We start from the raw sequence: 7,051 nt of genomic DNA, 5'->3' as shown, positions 1-7,051 counted from the left end.
GATGCGGGGAGTAAAGAAGAGGAAGCCAGGCTTTTCATAGTGGTATCCAGTGACAAGACAAGAGACAATGGGTACTGGCTGGATTAGTAGTGGTCTTTTCTAGCATTCTGGTATGCCACTAGCTCTTCCTGCTGCTGATGTAAGTAGTTTCTGAGTGTACAGTTAGTGCAAATGCACCAAAACATATACATTAGAGCTGGAAGGCAAGGCTAAGCCAATAACCTGGACACTGGGATCTTAACAGCCATGATACAGTGAAACTCTCTCTGTATATATATAGACAAAAAGCCTTTATAATACGGAACCTCAGTGAAGCAAGTATTATAGTAAGTTCACCATCTGCACTAGCACAAATTCATATTGCTGCAAAGTGCTGCTTTGCAAGTACATTTCCTCTGATGCCCTACTGACTTTTTTCATGGAAGCAATAACTTTTAAATATGTGTGTGTATGTGAATAAACACATAAATGGTGACAGCAACAAGAGGCAGGAGTAGCAGCAAACAGTGTCACTGGATAAATGAGTTTCCAAAGAGGATGATTCTGCTGCAGCAGTAATTGGAATTAGTGTCACAGTGAACAATTCAGGCACTTCAATTGGGTATATGATTCTTGAGGCAAGCACTACCGTCACAGAGGCAACCTACCACTTGGAGAATTATTAACATCAAAATACAGAGTGTAGAGAAGAAATAATTCAAAAAATGGCATTCAAAAGAGAAAGTGGTTCTCATTTTTGACAAGTTTCATTAAATGTTTTTAGTTTGTTGTACAATTTTATACAGGTGGTTGATTTTCCTTTTTTCTTTTTCTTTTTTTTTTTTTTTTTGGTCTACTGAACTTTAACTCTGGGAAATAAACAGAAGGAACCACTTAATGGATCAGCCCACTCTGATATCCTGTTAAAAAGCAGTTTCAGGATAAATAAAATATTGGGAGGACAGTAGCATGAACATGCTGTTCTCCTTGAGTTTGCTGTTACAGAAGGCTGTAGTATGAAGACAGCATACCTCGTATTCTGATAGAATAACATGCTATCAGTTCTCTAGGTAAGTACAGAGCATTTGCTAAGATACTGAAACACTGCATACTTCAGAAGCTGCACCTTAATCTGTAAGGTACATAGTCATATACACCTTTCTGCTCTCTCAGGTAGGTAAAAAGATAGGTATTTTTGTATACTTTTCAGGTTGATATTTCAACATGTGAAAAGCCATTATAGACAACAGAAGTTTCATAATGCTGTAGGTATACATGTAGGTTTCATAAAGCTATGTTGATATTGTTATATTATTACAAAAATTCTCCTTATCAAAAATTAGGGCTTTCTGTGCTACTCAGTGGTCCTCACATTTGGGGAGCCAGTGGCACTCTGGCACTTCCCAAAATTTCTCATATTATATTATATTATATTATATTATATTATATTATATTATATTATATTATATTATATTATATGAGATAATATATACTGATTAGCCAAGAGTTTAATGAAACTTTTACTCAAGCAACATGAGACTGCAGGCTACTTAAGACGGTTTTCAGTAGACTACAGTTTGGCAGCTGTAAGGCTTTCATAACAACTGCATAAGTATTTGTAATAAAAGAAAGACTAGAGTTTATAGGCGGCAAAAATACAAGGAGTAGAACAGCTGGATAAATAGCACTGGTGAAGCGAATGAAGGGTACAGAGCACAATGACTGCATTTTACATGTTCAGCTCTGGGCAACAGCTCTAGGCAACAATGCAGAAATAAGCCTTGGGTGAGATAACAGCATGAACTAATTCTTTTTAAGTTTGCAAGGAACTTCCAGCAAAGGAGCAGGTATTTTGTAAAAAGGCCAAAGGTGATTGTGTGAGAAATACACTAATGAGACAGTGAAGACTAGTATTACTGACAGAAGGTACATGAGGGCTGATGCTCAATGCGACAATAAAGCTGATTCAGTACAGAGTCAATTGATCAGAAACTTTGAAGAGGACAATGAGTTTGCCTTTGATGCTGATGAAACGGAAAGCCAGAAGAGAGACATAGACATTATGTCAGCAAGGAAGATAATCCTCACAGTGCAACTCTGAATTAGCTTTCGGAGAACACAGTGGAAGTCGCAGGAGTCAGAGAGAGAAGCTGGTAATAGCTGAGGTGTGAAGTGACAGGGGTGCTGAGACAGTCAACAAGGCTGAATCTTCTAATTGACATGTAGAAAGAAACAAGATACTATAGACACATTCTTCATGTATAGATCCAGAGACACCGCTACGCTGCAAGCGGTATTCAAATTAAAGACCTAAATGACTGAAAGGGCAGTGTGGCATTCACAGTAAAAAGAGGGAGAGAAAGACATTTGTGAGACAAAAAACAGGACCTGAATGTGCCGTGCCAAGTGTAAGCTGTGGTAGCTTCCATCAAGGAGGTGACAAAAAGGTACTGATTTTAACTGGGTGTTGAAAGACAGGCAAGCAGTAGAGATGGAGAGGCATGAATCACCAGAATAAGATATGAGTCAATGTCAAGTTCATGGGTAAAAGAACTAGAGACAGGGCTCACAGCTGTGAGGACTTTGGGGGATGTATTACAGATCCTGAGTAAAAGCTGATTAACAAGAATCAGCTGCTTTAAGAGAAATAGCCAAGAATTAGAAGTTACATCAGACAAAACCCAAAAGCCAATATGAAGTCTTGATTTTAGAAATGATGGAATGACTTGCACTCAGTCAGACCATACTGAGAGGTCAAGGGAGATTAAGGTGGAATAGAAGAGCTGACATCTCGGCAGGAGGAAGGCATGCTCATCTTGGGACAGCACTTTCAGTGACTTGTAGACATCCATAACTTTGTAGATTGTTGTGACAATCAAGGAGAAAAACGAGAAATAGGGCTGTGGCAGTAGACAACACATTTGGTCAACCTTGAAAGAAGTGTAAAGAGCTTTAAAGAGCATTGTTGATCATTAAAGGGGCAAGAGGCATTGTTAAGGATATTTAGTTCTGTGGAAGAAAAAGGAATGCATAAACACCACTTAGAAATTAAGTGCTATTACATCATTATAATTAATCAATGAGATCTTGTTAAGATTAGGAAATCTTCTGTGTTCGTCTGAATAGAAAATCCAGATAAACTAGTTACTAGAAGTCTTTTACCAGAATGTGAAGGCAGAGAAGTCACCTCTCTCCTCTGTCTCCCATTCATGACTTGTTTGAATATCCACATACTGATTTATCATGTCTCTGATCCACTGTAGCCAACAACCTGTTATAAGCTTTTGTTTATAAGACACAAATTGTTGTTGCTCCACCTATGCATGCTGTGACTCAGCAGTAATTTTAGGTTGGCTCTGCTTCCTCCATTTTGTGGCCTATTAGATGTACACAGTTGCAGATTTGTTTCTCTAACTTCAGAAAATACAGGACATGACTTTCCAAGGAATAATTTTTCACACTAGCTGGATATTTAATTTCAGGGGTCAATCATGAAGCCAAAAACCTTAACAATGAACAACCTCTCCTTTTCTAGCTAGTTTACTGAGATGATGACATCTGTGAATTAGACCGGTCGTATCATGGTTAGCTTTTAAAATTTTCCTTAGCAGTGTCTTTTCAAGTTCAGTGCTGAGTTTACTGAATGTCCAGAGCAGCCCTACAACATCTTCTGTCACAGATTAGTGAACAAAAATAATTTTCCACAGGAGAAGATCTCGGTTTAATGAAGGCATGCAATTCAGTGCAAGAAAAAGAAGGTGGTATAAGAGATAAAGACTGGTGTTGTGCCATAACGTAAACAGGAGTGTTCTACAGAATGAGCAGTGGAGAAACTTCATGGTTTCATATGGCAGAAGAGGATAGAAGTGGAGGAAAGGGACTGGAGGAAAATGGTCACAAGGGGAAGAAGAGAAAAATGGAAAAAATCAAGAGAAGAAAGACTTAGGCTGTCTTTACCCACGTATTCATACAGTTGGCTTAAATAGACTCTACCACTGCTCTCGACTCTTTCTGCTGTCTTGATACAACCCCTGCTCTACCACAATGAATGGGCAATCACACAGTCAACTGAACAGGAATCTGACTGATATTGGTTACTTTTCAGCACATAACCCAACAAAAATTAAAATAACGGGAAAAAATGGATAGAAGCAGGGAATAATTCAGCTGGTACTGCTGCCAAAAAGAGGATCATGGGATCATAGCCTGGAGGGAAGATATAGCAAAGGGACTGGATAAATGAACAGAAGGAGTAGGAGCAAAAGATAAAACTGGTGATGTTATATCAAGTTTTTTGCAATTTCAGACTGATAAGAGGGTCAGTCACATTCCCACTCTGAAAACCCTTACACCAAATCTAGCAATAATGTAGCTGAATATATAGTCATTTCAATGAGTTGATCAAGAAAAGTTGGGGGGGGGGGGGGGTGTTAGAGTCTGGTTTTTTTCTTTTGGATCACCTCAGTGACTCATTTCACCTTGCAGCAGCCATAAGGTCATCAGACCCAACACAAAGGAAATGGCAGGGAGAAGGAAAGTGGAACTATCTCTCTTCAGTTAGGTTTTATACCACACACTAAGGGGACTAAGACTTGTTAACAAAGGTTTAAAATAATACATTATAGTAAAGGTTGCGCACTGAGTGAAGAGGACTGGGAGAATAAAAAGAGATAACAGGTTACAAAATAGAAAAGATAGGTGGTACAGGAAACTATTCCTAACTATATTTGTTCAGTCTTCCAGGGGTGAAAGACAAAATACACTAGGAGAGGTTAGCAAACACAGAAACAATAGATCTGTAAAAAAAAAAAAAAAGACAGCAACAAATAAAAGAAACATAGAAAAAAACAGCAGAATACAAAAAAACAGAAGAGTTGGAGAAAATATGTGTGTTCATTAGCTGCAGACAGAAGAACATGAAGATCTGCCAAAGTGCCTGGAAAAGCCTCAGTCACCTGACCCACAGAGGGGAATAAATACCCCCAAGCCAAGGGACGACAGAATGAAGAGAGCAGAGAAGGAAGAGAAAGAAGTCAGGCTGATTTTGAAATGCTACTTTTTAGATGTTTTCAGGGGGGCAGACCTTCCTCACCTAGACTGTGAGTTTCAATTTCTTTATAAACTTTTCTCCTTTCCAGAGTCTCTTAATATACACATGGAAATCTACACGGAGCCTTTCATCTGAGCAGTGCCAATCCTATTTGTTATCTCCACTGAGGATTTGCTGCAGTATTGTTGATAATGCCCAAGCAACCCCACCTCTCCCTGGACTCCTGTTTAACACTGTATTTTTTAGTAAAAATGTCTTTTACCTTTTGAACTTCTAAATCTTCACTCAGGAAACTAGAACTAAGCATGTCCATAAAACACTGACACAAGCTTTCACTTCTGATTTTTAGCTATTTGAAGATCCTAACGAAGCTCAAGCCATGATTTCATGATACAGGGGACAGAGTACTGATTTTCATCTATGCATTACCCCTGCAGATGGCTTCCCACCAGTGCTTATAGGGCTGCACTGTGAAGCAAAGGAGTGAATCGATCTGAGGTAGAATCAATTTTCTTTCTTTTAAATTGGTGATCTAGTCCCTTGTGTCATCTCACAAACACTGAAACACGGTGAGAAAATAGTGTGGGAACATGACCAAGCAGCTGGGGGAAGGTGAAGCAGTGGGAATTACTAAAACATGATCACCGCCAAAGCCTCTTTATAATGAAAATGCAAACTCAGTAGGGAAAAAGAAACATAAAAAGACAGAACAGATTTGTTGCTATTAAAATAACTTTCCAGTGGAAGTAAACTGTTAGCTAGAATAACGTGCACTGATGAACCAAGAGTCTTGGGAGGAAATACGTATGTGTATGTACACATATAAACCACATCATGGGCAGTAGTTAAGATTGCACAGTCTTCTTCTTGGCATTTGCTAGTATTTTTCATAACTTTGCACCTGAAACATTAGTTCTCTTTCACTATTTTTATTGCAATGACCTCTATATTTTAGAGCAATTTTTTACAAGAAAAGCAGCTCTGTTACCAAGAGCCATGCTGTCTCCCACATGCCATTTATTAACAAGATTCATGACTTTTTTGCCATTGGATTTCACAGCTGAGGCTGCACTGTGGCGATGGGCTGTTGAGACTCAGTAGCCTTTGGACCTACATCAGATTCTGGAGGGAAAAATACTCTAATATTTATAGATTTTATAAGCCTCTAACATCATCTGTTCAGTCTCTCTGTTTCTAAATATTCTTCCCCAGGCTGATGTCCTTTTTTCTGTCTTAATATCGCTTTTGCAATGAAGTCAGGCTGCTGCTTCTTTGCCAGTTTTCATGCATATCAAAGAAGCAAACAACAAGGGGACAAGGAAATGAAACCCCTCTCGTAAGTCCAGTCTCAGTCCATGGGGAAGATTTTAGGAAGCTCTGGGATGAAATATTCTCCATCACTGTCCAACAGAAGCAAATCTAAAGTTGACTCACTACTTAAGAGCTGTGAAGGATAGGACTCTAGCACAGTGTGGGTTTTTTCTTTCTTTTTGATGAAATTGAAGAAAATTCCCCAAGAAAATACAGTGAAAGAAACAATAAAAACTGTAGAGACATGTGTTTTGACAGAGGAGATTCTGGAAGATTACTTAGCTCTTTCATAAATAATCCTACTTTGACACATAGGAATGTGTTGTACGTAATTTCCGTCAGTTGTGGAAATTCTCAAGACGACATAATCTACCAGTTGTGGCTTCATCTACAAAGTGCAAGCACAGACCTGGCTTGGTTTTACTTTCCATTCAGGTCATACTTACAGCCTGTACTTGATATTTTCCACCACGTCAAATATGTATACTTGGGACTTTAAGACTGTTTCTCTCTTATGGACATTCTCCTTTCTCTTCCTTCTCCTCTTTTTCCTTTCATGTACGCTAACTTTTAATCCTGTTGAACAGCAACTTTTTTCTTTCCTTCCTCCATAAGTACATGAAGTAAAAAATAACAACAATCCCCGATGAGCAATTTTTATTTCCTAGAAAGCTGAGGCTGGAGAAATCCCATCCTGAGCCATGAAAGGAC

This window comes from Strix aluco, chromosome 2 (assembly GCF_031877795.1).
Source record: "Strix aluco isolate bStrAlu1 chromosome 2, bStrAlu1.hap1, whole genome shotgun sequence".
NCBI classification, from domain to species: domain Eukaryota; kingdom Metazoa; phylum Chordata; class Aves; order Strigiformes; family Strigidae; genus Strix; species Strix aluco.
Note: the sequence above shows the minus strand (reverse complement) of the source record.